General features: G+C 34.6%; 1 pseudogene; it reads left to right on the top strand.

Moving 5' to 3' along the window:
• LOC114208378 (glutathione peroxidase 1 pseudogene) overlaps positions 1-9,040 on the top strand; it is a 52,732-nt pseudogene extending 43,692 nt beyond the window's left edge.
• The last annotated feature ends 3,802 nt before the right edge of the window (positions 9,041-12,842 follow it).

Here is a 12,842-nt window from a genome sequence, read left to right as displayed (position 1 = left end):
ACGTGAAAAGTCATCTTTACATTCGTGAAATAAGAAGTTGTAGATGTGGGGCTGTCCAGAAGGAAATGTTTCTAGCCCACAGCTGCCAGGGTGATGGTGACTGGCTCTATCTACAATAGGAAAGACAGCCATCACTGATTCAGTAACTGAGCACACATACAAACAGGGGCCCATCTGGGTATTCTTATTAAAATCAAACAAAGTTCATTAGATTTTCCAGTTCATGAGAAATGTAATCCTGTTCAGAAAGAAAAAAAAACTGTCCCTAATTCATTTATTTCCATTTCTGTGGAGTGCATTTTCCACTGAAATGCAATATATGAAGACCTGAACTGTATCTATTTTGCTAACCATCATGTTCACAATTTTCAGAACATAATAGACCTTCAATAAATATATGTTAAATGAATTTACACATGAAAAGGTGTTGTTCTTGAATTTATCTTCTCTGATCAAACATACTAAAAATATACTCTCATTTTTTTAATGATTTGTACTAGGGGTGCTTGTGAAAGGAAATTAAGTGAAATTAAGTTTTTTAAAGACCTCACATTTAATGTACTAAGTGCCAAGAACTATGGCTTGGACCCTATACGCATTTTATAAATTGATAATTCAGGGCTCAGTGAAAGAAAGGAAAATGAGGCATTTCAAGAATTTAACGGTTTATTGGAGCAATGATAAGACTAGAAAAGGAAAAATCAGGGACTCTGCCACTAGCATTTAAGTCATTTCTCTTTAAATCCTATCCTGAGGTCAGAAAGTTGCTACTGCTACTTAGAAATCATAAAAATGTCAGGAACCTACTTCCAATGTCACAGCTGCCCCATGGCTCTGAGGCTGGTGACTAGGGAGTAGAACTCTTATAGACAAATACAAGCACTTTTAGGAAAAGACTAAGCATCATGGGATGGGTCTCAGAATAGGCCACATTAAAAACAGTTGAAGAAATCAAAGACATTTATCTTAGAAAGTAGAAAATAAAACAAGGAATAGACATATTTTGCATGAACAACCTAAGAAAGTCATGAGGCTACCCATTTGGCCCTAAGCAAAGGACAGTATTGTTTGGAAAAAGGACTTGATGAGATAGCTTTGAGTCACTGGGACAATTCCAAGTTTTAAGATGTAAAAACTTAAAGTGCTAGAGGCTGAGTTAGATGATCTCACCCATTTATGTTACTTACAAGAAAAAAAATGATGAAATGAATATACTTCCATGATTATAAAGTATTTACTATACTGAATATGTAGTCATTAAACATAAAATTCACCTTAATATTAGAAACCTAAATAGAAATTAACAAATTCTGCACTTCAACAACTGAAATATTCCAGTGGTAGCAATAATTGTAGCTTGTAATCTCTACTTTGTACCAAACACTCTGAAGTCTGATGAGAACAGTGACTCTGTCTCATTCTTTAAGTATCCCTAGTACACAAATGAGCCAGCACTCAAAACCAGGTCTGTGAGGAGCCAGTAGAAGACTCTCCAAAATTTGTCAAGGCAACAAAATACAACTTGAATAAATTGGACATCACTACCTAAGATAATTTATCATTTTTTTACAGGATTTTGAATAAGATGAACTTTCAAAGAAGTTAAATTAGAATTTTTATGTTACAAGATTGTTTTGCAATATAGATATTTTCTGAAATATGATTTTAAAAATAACTTAATGCATTTGTCCCCAGCATGGTTCTTAAAATCATAAACAATGGGTTCAAGTTACAGTTCTATCTACTAATTATGTGATTGTAAAACTGACTCGGCTTTTTGAACCTCAATATACTACACTGTAAAATAAATAAAAGATTTGTGCTACCTAACTTGCTAAAAGAATTCAATGATGTAAACTATATATAACTGATAAACTACAAATGTATATGTAAATCATCATAATTACAAGAAATTATTGGGTAATTATTGACCAACTGTTAGCTACTCTGCTTAGTAATTTATATGCAGTATTTCATTTAATATTCACAGTTGTCTTAATACTATTAGAATTTTAGAAAAATCCTATGAAGGAAATACTCTTATTATTTTCACTTAACAGATAAGCAAAACAAGGATTAGAGATCCATATATTTTGTTAAAAGTTACCAATTAGTTATGGGGTACTTAACCACATACTCATAAATTATAGGCTATGTAGATTTTACTCATTATTACTTTATGGCTTGTACTAATCTATAATAGGTTTGGTACTAAATTTTTATTAGATAGTCTCAAAGCTATAGAAAAGTTTAAAGAACAAACACACATACCATTGACCTTGTCTGTTTATCCTCTGCAATTTTGAGTAGAATATAATGAAAACTATTATATAGTGTATTGGATTTAATTGAATTTAAAAACGGACTCGGGTTACGTGGAAAGGCATTACATTTACTATTTCTGAAAGAAGATCTCGACTAGGTCCTTTGGTTTCTAAGGAATCTGACCAGCTACTATTATTTAGATGCATGGCTTCCTAAATTACTCATTTTTTTTTAATCTGTGGAGAATTATCACATGTCCCCAACTCATGCCATAACAATTCTCTTAAATGTCTTTGAAGAGAGTGTCCACTGAATCAAAGTAAGTGAACTTCTGGTATTTATGTTTAATTCACACAATTTCCACAAAGATAAGTGTTTATAACATTCTGGGGGTCCAATAATCATGGTATTTTTAAACACCATGAGAAATTCTACATGAAGAAATTCCAAGAATGTCATCATAATAGAAATTGAGTTTTCAGGAAGTGACAGATACAGGAATACCTTGTTTAAAGGAAATAAGAACACAGGAGTCATAAGGAAAAAAACATGGTGTAAACGAGACTGTAACTTATCCTTACATTACCAAACAGTAGCACTGCAATCCCATAACTGTCAAATTTAAAACTATTCTTCACTGGCTAATCTAGGAGGAGCCTGCAAAACACTTGGAAAATGTACAATGACCCAGAAATGCATGTCATTCAGTGATTGTGGAAAATAATATTAGGAATTTAAGGGCTTATGCTATCCCACGGTGCTAAAAAGTCTCTCTGGAAAAGCCCGGGGTCTATAATTCTTAGGAAAAGAAGATGTAGTTTGGCTCCTACTTGTAAGTTTTGAATATGTAATTCAAAGTGAAATCTAAAAATGGTAGTTTAATGGTACCGTGAGGCTCAATCTTTGTATCACAAATGCAAATGCATACACACAAAAAAACAAGACAAAATTGAAAATTTTAGGGAAAAAGTCCATAAGTCTAAAATACAAGCTCGAAATAATACAGAGATTGGAGGGAAAAGAGAGAAAGAAAGAATTATTTGAAGCTAGCCAGTGTCGGGGAAAGGCTGAGGAATAATGCCCACATCTGAATAAATAGATCATTTTAATTTTATATTTATTGGTATATCTATGCTTACCTATAATTTTAAATAAAATAAGGCAATTTAATATAAGTTGGCAATTTCAGCCAAATTCTAAAACAAAGCAAAAACCTTGTTAAAATTAGGAATTAGCTTCAAGTATCTTTATCTTTAGGAAACTCAGATTATTGCACACAAAAATTTAAGTTTCAGTGGGAGAACAATTCTAACTTCAAGATGAATACTCTTGCAATAATTCCCAAAACCAGATTCAAAGGCTGATTTTTTTTTCCTTAGAATTCTATGCAGAGAGCTCATTTATGCAGTAAACCATTTTTTAACCAGAATGCATTATTTACTCGGAACATGTACATGCCAGATTAGCATACTTTACCTCAAACTCAATTTTTAGGTATGTCTATAAGGTTTGTTCCATTTTTCTGTTAAAGTATATTGAGGTGTATTACAAATTTTACGGTAACATATTTTAAACTAAATTTTGTAAATGTTTCCTAACGTAATTGGGCATTGTATTTCAAGGCCTCATGAAAATAAAAGGTTTTAAAGTGAATTACAAAATGTATCACAGTCTACTATTACATAGATCTTTTATTTAATTATCAAGAATATATGGATAATTTCCCGATGTGTTTTTATCCTAAGTCTCATTTCATTAGTATGAGAGCTTAACACACTATTCATTAATGAGAAAATTTTGATGATGCATATCTTTATACTCTTGTAGTATTTTATTATCATGGTAATATTAATTTAGATACCACCCAAAAAATTATAATAGTCCAACATTAAGTCTTTTCATCACTTCTAATTATGCACTGGGCCTTTTAATTTCAGATATAAAACATAAAATGGTTTCATTTTATTCATAAACTTCTCTGGAAAAACGATATACAGCTTTGGTTCATGGCAAATGTGCAGGAATGCAAATTATAACTTTCCCTTTACCTCTCATACACCCTATAAGAACATATATTTATACTTAGTGTCAGTCTTTTGTGTAAGTATAAATATTTCTTCCTCTTATATGTGAAAATGTTTCATTAGCAAGTCCTTTCCTTCTGCAGAAGCTTTTCCGACAGTAATGTTAAGGGGACGGACTTGGGAGGCGGACTGACCAGGTTTGGCTCATGGCACCATCACTTCCTGGCTGTGTGCCATTTGGAAATTTACTCACCTTTTCTTGCATCAGTTACTCATTGGTAAAATGGAGAAAATAATAGCCCTACCTACTAAAGTGGTTTTGAGGGTCACACGAGTTAATATGTCAGAAATACGCCTATCATCAAAGACGTGTTACACATTAGGTGTTGTTATTTCTCTAAAGATTTAGTTATTTATTTGAGAGAGAGTGTGTGTGGGTGAGCAGACGGGAGGAGCGGCGGGAGAAGGGCAGGCAGGCAGACACCCCACCGAATGAGGAGCCTAAGCAGGGCTCCCGCAACCCATGAGATCATGACCTGAGCCAAAATCACGAGTCAGACACTGAACTGACGGAGCCACCCAGGTGCCCCCATTAGGTGTTGTTATTAAGAATCTTATTTGAGAAATATTTATTGAGAAATTACTATGTGCTAGGCACTCTTCATTGTGCAGAAACTATCTTGGCTCCTAAGGCTGATGTGAAATGCCATTATTAATGAAGAACCAATCACTTTCTTAGTAACTGAGCTTATCAAGATAAATGGTCTCTAATCTCAGAAAATTTACAGTCAAGGTAGTAAAAGGATGATTATACAACATTGTGATAAGTATTCTGATAGAAATATGCACAGGGCACCCTTAAATGCATAAAGGCAAAATACAACACAGAACATTTTAGGTCAGATAAGCCAAAATGTGACCATCTATGGAAGGGGTAATATGTGTACTGATTGACATAGGCTAAAAGGATATTTCTTGAAAAGTGTGAGCAACCTTAAAGCACAGATGTCAAAAGTAATTTTCCCATAAGAAGTAATGAGAAAAGATTACATTGCCTCATTTCTAGGACACCAGCTACAGTTATAGGTTAATTGCTGATTCTGGTACTGATTAAAAGAGTAGCAAAGGTCTCTTTCACCAGCCCCTAAGGGCAAAAATTGCAAATGCTACAAGGCCCCTTAGGAAAGGCTGGTCAATAAAACAGCTTCTACTCTGCCCTGTGGAATAGCACACAGCAAAGGCTTTATATGACTTATTAGGAGTAGAGATTCCTATTGACCTTGATTACTAAAAGGCTGCTCTCCTGATATAATTCACAGTCAATCTGAATGGTTAAAAAAAAAAAATACGTCCAAAGCAAAACCACATAGGTAAAAAACTGAAGCAGCAATAAGCAGTCATTTATCAATGACTAACTTAAGATGAAGAATACAGCACTGGCGAATAGTGGTGTATGTATATTAAAGAGTCAGATAGAGGCATGCAAATATTTCAACAAAACTAAGTTTCTACCAAGAAAGTTCAAATAAGTTCATTGCCTTCTTTTTACCTGGTCTGGAGGAATCTTGCAACATGAAAGTAAGGAGCTCCTAAGAGAAGCCAGGAAACCTATTAAAAAAAAAGAAAGAGAAAAAAGAAAAACTTAAAAAAGTAAAAATAAAAGCTCAAAAAAATATTAGGTATCAGGTTTTTAAATATGCCAACACATATTTGACATATTACTATCTTTAATGAAACAATGTATACCTCAACACTCATTTTATTTGCTTTAAGAAGTATATAATTTTATTTCATTATATTTCTGAGAGAAAAAAAAAAAAACTTTGATCTTAATACTTGAAATTGGAGAGAATGATTGAGGACATAAAACCCCCCTACTTGAACAGTTTAGATAATAAAGACTATAGGACCAAATGCATATTTAATTGTATGATATTCCTTCGGTGGGACATCTAAATGGAACACGCTTTATTCTTTCCATAAGGCAAGAAATGTGGTTCCCAGAGTAAGGAGGTATAAGAAACCATGCATGTCTCTAACAGGAAGGCTAAAATATAGTATTTGTGGCCACATCACAGCTGACATATCTTGGCATAATCATAACCTATATTTTACTAATTTTAAACTTTTTAGAGGAGAGTTTTAATGTTCCAGCTTAGAAATGCCTCACATCCCCACCCCTCAAGTAGATATGAGACACCTAATGACAAAGAATATGTATTTGCCTTTGTCACAGAACCTTCTCTGTTGAGCGAATCTTCATAAATTCACCATGTGGACTGATTAACTTACTTACACAAGCTAAGCACTCAAGAGTTTAATGATACTAAATGTCATGGTTTCCACTATAAATTTGTTGATCATTTTATGCAAACCTCCTTTATTTTTTTATGCATTAACACATAGTTATTGCATGTTCACAATTTGCCAGACACTAAGGAACTAGTAATATTATGAGTGGGGGAGGGGTGAAGGGCTGGGGGAGAGATGAGCTCTTCCCTTACAGTGCTTGTTTTAGTGGAGGAATTAGAGACTGAGGAAACAATTGCACAGCCATTAAAACAATTACAATTTTATAAGTGCTAAGAAGGAGTGAAGGATTTATTAGGTTGTTTTTATGAAGCCAGGCCCTCACTTAATCTGGAAAAGCTTTCCTAGATTATGATTGGGTAACAAAGCACAAAAGAGTGTCAATCAGAGAGGGTAAGGGAGGGAAAATGCCCAGGCACAGGGAATATCATACACAAAAGCACCTGTCACAGAAATGAGTATCTGTACATCAACGCTGAGAGTTTTTCCCACTGTAATCTGCAATCCTCATTAGATATAGCCCTGACTGGGAAGGGAGTGTTTCTTATGCTTCTTTTGCCTCCACAGGTGGTTATGTGACTAACTCTCATCCAAGAAGTTTGATGAAAGTGGTGTGTGTCATTTCTATTCCCTGGTTGACGCCTGGGATGGAAGAAGCACGGATACCTGAAATACAACATGAAGGAAAGTCACCTGACACCAAGAAATGCCCATATTAGGTTATTAGATGAGTAAACAAAAAGCATCTATTCTTTTTAAGGCACTGAAATTTGGGAGTTAATTTTTACAGCTGGAGTATGCTTAATCTTACCCTAACCCAAACAGTATGAGCTGGAAAGTAACTAAAGATTTTAGAGTGACTGAAAGATGTAAAGTATGACTAGAGTACAGAAAGAAAAGAGAACATGAATTGGACCATGTGCTTACATTTCAAATAACACTATAGCAAGATAAATATCCTGAACAATGTCTCACTTTAATACAGCCAGAAATTCTGGAAAAAATACAATAAACATTATTTTAAATCTACAGTTAAGCCCAACCCCACCCCAAGTAACAAAACCACCAAAGGACCCAAATCAAAGAGAAAAGTAAAAGCCAGAATGGTAAGCTAAAAGCTATTATCTCTACCAACATCAGAAATCAAATTTTACTGGAGAATATAGGTAATGAACTTTGGCCCATGCAATCAGAGTTGGGGGGGTGGTAGATGGGGTTGGTTGAATTAGACTTCTCTGTAACTCCCCTTTCCAGACCAGGGAGAAACTCTAAAAGAAAATAAGCCAATAAATAAACATGACAAGTGTACTTATGGGGCGTGGCCTGTGCTGTGATGGAAACAAGTCTGCAAATTTACAAATACAAACTTGCTCTCACATCACAGTTTCGATAATCAGATTTATACTATGTACCTTGCAAAAAAATCATACAGGTATATTAACATAAAATAATCATGAGTTAAGGACATTTCTAAGGCACCTATATTTTTAAAATATTGTCTTTGAAATTATGGCCCAAATGTGGCCCCATATGATTCTCACAGAAAAAAGCTGCCAAAACCAAACTCACAGTCCAAAATTATAAAAGTTTAATAAAAACGGCACCACAAGTGCTATTCAACAAGACAGGAGAATTAAATCTCTATTTCTCCGATAGTTGAAGTAATAGATGTAGAATAAAAACGGACTTTTAAAGCGTTGAAAGAAATAAAGGACGGAAACAAATATCTGCAAAATTAAAGATAATATGAGGTAGTACAGAGATCTGAAGATTAATTAAACAGGTAATCTATAAATAAAAATTACATAATGCACTCTTCTCGCATAGCACGCCCTGCGCGCGGCTCTGCGCTCCTGGTCCACCTTCTCTGCACCCCCACCCGCCTGCAGGGAGCCCATGAGCCTGGGTTGCCTGCGGGGCAAGGTGCTGCTCATCCAGATTGTGGCCTCGCTCTGAGGCCCAAAGGTCCGGGATTACACCCAGATGAACCAGCTGCAGCGGCGCCTCAGACCCCAGGGCCTGGTCGTGCTCGGCTTCCGCCGCCACCATTTCAGGCATCAGGAAAACGCCAAAAGCGAAGAGATCCTGAATTTCCTCAAGCACGTCCCAACCCGCGGCTGTCTCCAGCCAAACCTTATGCCTTCCGAAAAGGGCGAGCTGAATGGCGCACAGGCACACCCCCTCTTCCTCTTAGGACGCCATTGCGCTCATGACCGACCCCACGTTCATCACCCGGTCTCTGGTGGGCCGCAACAACGTCGTCTGGAACTTTGAGAAGCTCCCGGTGGGCCCTCATGGTGTGCCTGTGCGCAGCTACAGCCGCTGCTTTCCAGCCATCGAATATGGAGCCTGACATCGAAGCCCTGCTGTCCAGGGGGCCCAGCTGTGCCCAGGCAACCCGCCTATCTCTGCTGCTTGGCAGTCACAGCATTGCCGTCTAGGGATTTCATCCACAATGGTGTTTCCTCGAAATCTGCATGGAGGAACGCTTGATTTCCGGGAAAATCCTCTGAGATGGGTGCTTCTTCTGCATCCCAACACCCCCTCCCCAAACCAAGGCCCTTCACTAATAAAGTGCCCAGTGTCAGCAAAAAATAAAAAAATAAAACATAATCATTGAAACAGAAGAATAAATGGAGTGGTGAATAAAAAAAAAAAAAAAAAGAACTGTGAAGAGAATTGTCAAATCTGAAGAAATGTATCACAGAAATTTAAAAAATTGAAGTTCAAAAGAAAACACAAGCTAAAAGATGTGAAGGATAGAATAGAAATGTCTCAGTTTTTCTAATCTCATTCATAGAGGACAATATGAAATATGATGGGGCAATACTGGCAAATACAGTGAATAAGAATTTCACAGAATTGAGGAAAAATAAGAATATTTAGGCTCAGCAAACACATGTCCTTCCATGCAAAGTAAACAAAAGAAAACCCACACCAAGACACTTTATAAACATATTTAAAAATATCAAGTGCAGGAAGAAAAACTTAAAAGTAGCCAAAGGGAAAGGAAAGATTACTTACAAAATGTGCAATATCACAATGTACATAAACAGCTTGTAGAATAATATCCTCAAAATTCTGAGAAAGGGTTGGGAGGAGGAGAAAACTTCAATTTAGGATTAGATACCAAACTAAACTATCACTAAGGATTTTAGAAGAAATAAAGACATTTGAGACAAAGAACTTGCCACTAACCTACCCTCACTAAAGGAAATAAAAGGATTATTTCAGAAGGATGAATAGTATCACAAAAGGAAGGTCTGAGATGAAAAAAATAAGGCAATGAAATTGAGAATTGTATAAGTATAAACAAATGTTAACTACATGAAACGGTTCAAATAATAGTAATGTGGGGATTAAAAAAACAAGGTAGACTAAAATTATATTCAATACCTGATGGCAATTCTATAAGGAGAAAGAACAGATTGCAACTAAAGTATTCAGTCAGTCCCATTGAAACTACATTCCATGATCAGTACCAGTCCACAAACTGTCTTGTACTGATCTGCGACAAGAAATACATTGAAATTGAGAGTAAGGGTTTAGAAACTTTAAAAGTATTTTGACAGAATAATTTTATATCTGTGAAATCCAGTAATTAAAAAAGTAGCCTTGTATTTAGTATGCATTTTATCATTTCACTTTTCTAGTAACATGAGCTGATTTTATTTTACAGATCTATCAGTCCATAAAGAATTGGAAATTTTGAAAAAAAAATTCTTTACCACTGACAGTTTGAAAAGTATTGTTCTCAAGTCCTCTATGTTTGGGGAAGGAGTACAGAAATTATCTTGAGATAGAAGTAGATCAAATAAAATATAATCCAATGTGTAATAACTAAAAGATTAAAAATAATCAAGTAGCAGGAAAATAGAATTAAAAATAAAGCTATACATTGAAAACAAGAAAATTAAAAAGAAAAGTTAAAGAAAAATAAACATTGAAAAGGAATGATAAAGGGAAAACACAAAATAAGATACAAAATCCAAATATATTGAATTTGATGCCTAAATGAAATGTAAATACAAATGAAAAAGCCTTATTTCAATGACACATTTCCCAATGGGTTTATTTCTTTTTTATAGATTTTATTTATTTATTTAAGAGAGAGGGAGAGAAAGAGTACAGAGGGAGAGGGAGAAGAAAACTCCCTGCTGAGAAGGAGCCTGATGCGGGGCTATGTCCCAGGACTCTGAGGTCATGACCTGAGCTGAAATCAAGAGTCAGACACTTAACTGACTGAGCCACCTAGGCATCCCTTCACAATGGATTTAAAAAACAAAACAAAATCCAGTTATATACTGTTAGTAAGCAATCTAACATATGAGAATGCAGAAAGCTAGCAAGTAAAAGAATGGGAAAAGGAAAAAGAGCAGGCAAAACCAAGTAAGTGAAGGCTGGTGTAACTTTCTTTAAGACAAAATGGGATTTTTCGGGGTAAGAATAGTCCCTATATATTGATAAAGATTGAAATTCACCAGAAATAATTTTACCAAGAGAATATACACTAGAGAGAAATTATCAGTATTAAATGTTTATAGTAAAAGAGCAAGGGTGACCATTAATAAGCCTAGCATCCAACTAAAGATGTTAGGAAAAATAGACTATACCTAAATACTATCTGAAGGAATAAAATGTAAAGATAACAGAAAATAATGATAACACAAAATAGAGAGGATCAATAAACCCTATATTTAGTGATTTGTAAGGGCTAATAAAATAGGAAAAAAAAGTATTTTAGGACTGATCAAGAAAAAATAAAGATAAAATAAATAATTTTAGGAGCTAAAACGAGCTCACAATGCAGATACAGTTTAGGATTTTTATTTTTTTTTTAAATATTTTTTAAGATTTATTTATTTGAGATAGAGAAAGAGAGCTTGAGTGGAGGGAGGGGCAGAGAGAGAGGGAGAGAGAGTCCTCAAGCAGACTCCTTGCTGAGCAAGGAGCCTGACATGGGGCTCGATTCCAGTACCCTGCGATCATGATGAGACAAAATAAAAAGTCGGCCACCTAACTGATTGAGCCAGAGTTGGAGATTTTTATTAGCACCACGCTCTGGCCAACTGATCTAACTGGCCACTTAAAGTTGGAGATTTTTAAATGATGAAAGAATCCTATGGACAATTTCAGGTAAGTAAATTGTAAAATCGGAAGCAACAATCCACCTCTGTCCCTCACCACACACACATGCATACAACTACTAAAGATTGTCTCAAGAAAAAAATGAAAAATTTGAATAGGCCTGTAACCATTAACAAAATTGTATCAGTAGAATCAGTAGTAATACAACTACACCCTACACTCTGCAAAATCCATCAGACCCAGACAATTTTATAAGAGATACCTATTGAAAACTAAACATTTAAAATCTTTGCAAAAAAGGGGGGGCAGTTAGAATACCTTTTAATTTCAATAATAAGACATTCTAAAATTTTACAGAATATGAGCAAAATTTAATACATTACTATATTTTGAAAAAGCTAATAATGAACAACTGTGTTTATCCCAGAAATGTTAGGATAGTTTACCACTAGGAAATCAATAAATGTAATTCACCATAAAATCAGATTAAAGTAGTAAACAAATAGCAAACAATAGTATGTTATAATAATTATGTTATTAACATTAATATTAGTATTAATAATAAATCATATTTTCATGTAAATTTCTAAACATTAACAATTATAAAAGCAATAAAAATATTATAGCTGAGGTTAACTTTTTAAAATAAATTGAGTAATGCCTTTATGGAGAAAATTTTAAAATTTCAATGAAACATTACTAAGGAAGACTAAATTATTTGGCAAGAGAAGCCAAGTTTGTAGAGAAAAATGCTCAGTGACTTAAAGTTGTTAGTTATCTCCCAAATTAATCTATAAATTCAATGAAATTACAAATTATATTATTATAGATGATTCTAAAAGACTGAAGAAAATGCAGAAGACCAAAATAACCACATTTTTGGGGAAAGAAAACTTCCCCTCTCAGTTTTCAAGATTTATTTTGAGACTATTCTAAAAGTCAGTGCAAAATTTGCCTCAGGGATGAGCAAAAAATCTAATGGAAGTAGAGACAAAGAACCAGACAGATAATATATGACTTTTTATATTTTACAGAGATGATATTGTAAGTGTGTGTGGGAGGCTATGTATGGACTAGTCAAGGACTGCTGCTATGACAGTTGTTAGCCTTAGAGAATAAAATAACATTTTTGTATATTCATTTCAGGAGTAGGAA

Source organism: Eumetopias jubatus, unplaced genomic scaffold, assembly GCF_037043125.1.
Source record: "Eumetopias jubatus isolate StellerSeaLion01/CBP00866 unplaced genomic scaffold, mEumJub1_p1.0 scaffold_4, whole genome shotgun sequence".
Classification (NCBI taxonomy): Eukaryota; Metazoa; Chordata; class Mammalia; order Carnivora; family Otariidae; genus Eumetopias; species Eumetopias jubatus.
The sequence above is the reverse complement of the archived record's forward strand: the minus strand, read 5'-3'. Positions and strand labels throughout refer to the sequence as shown.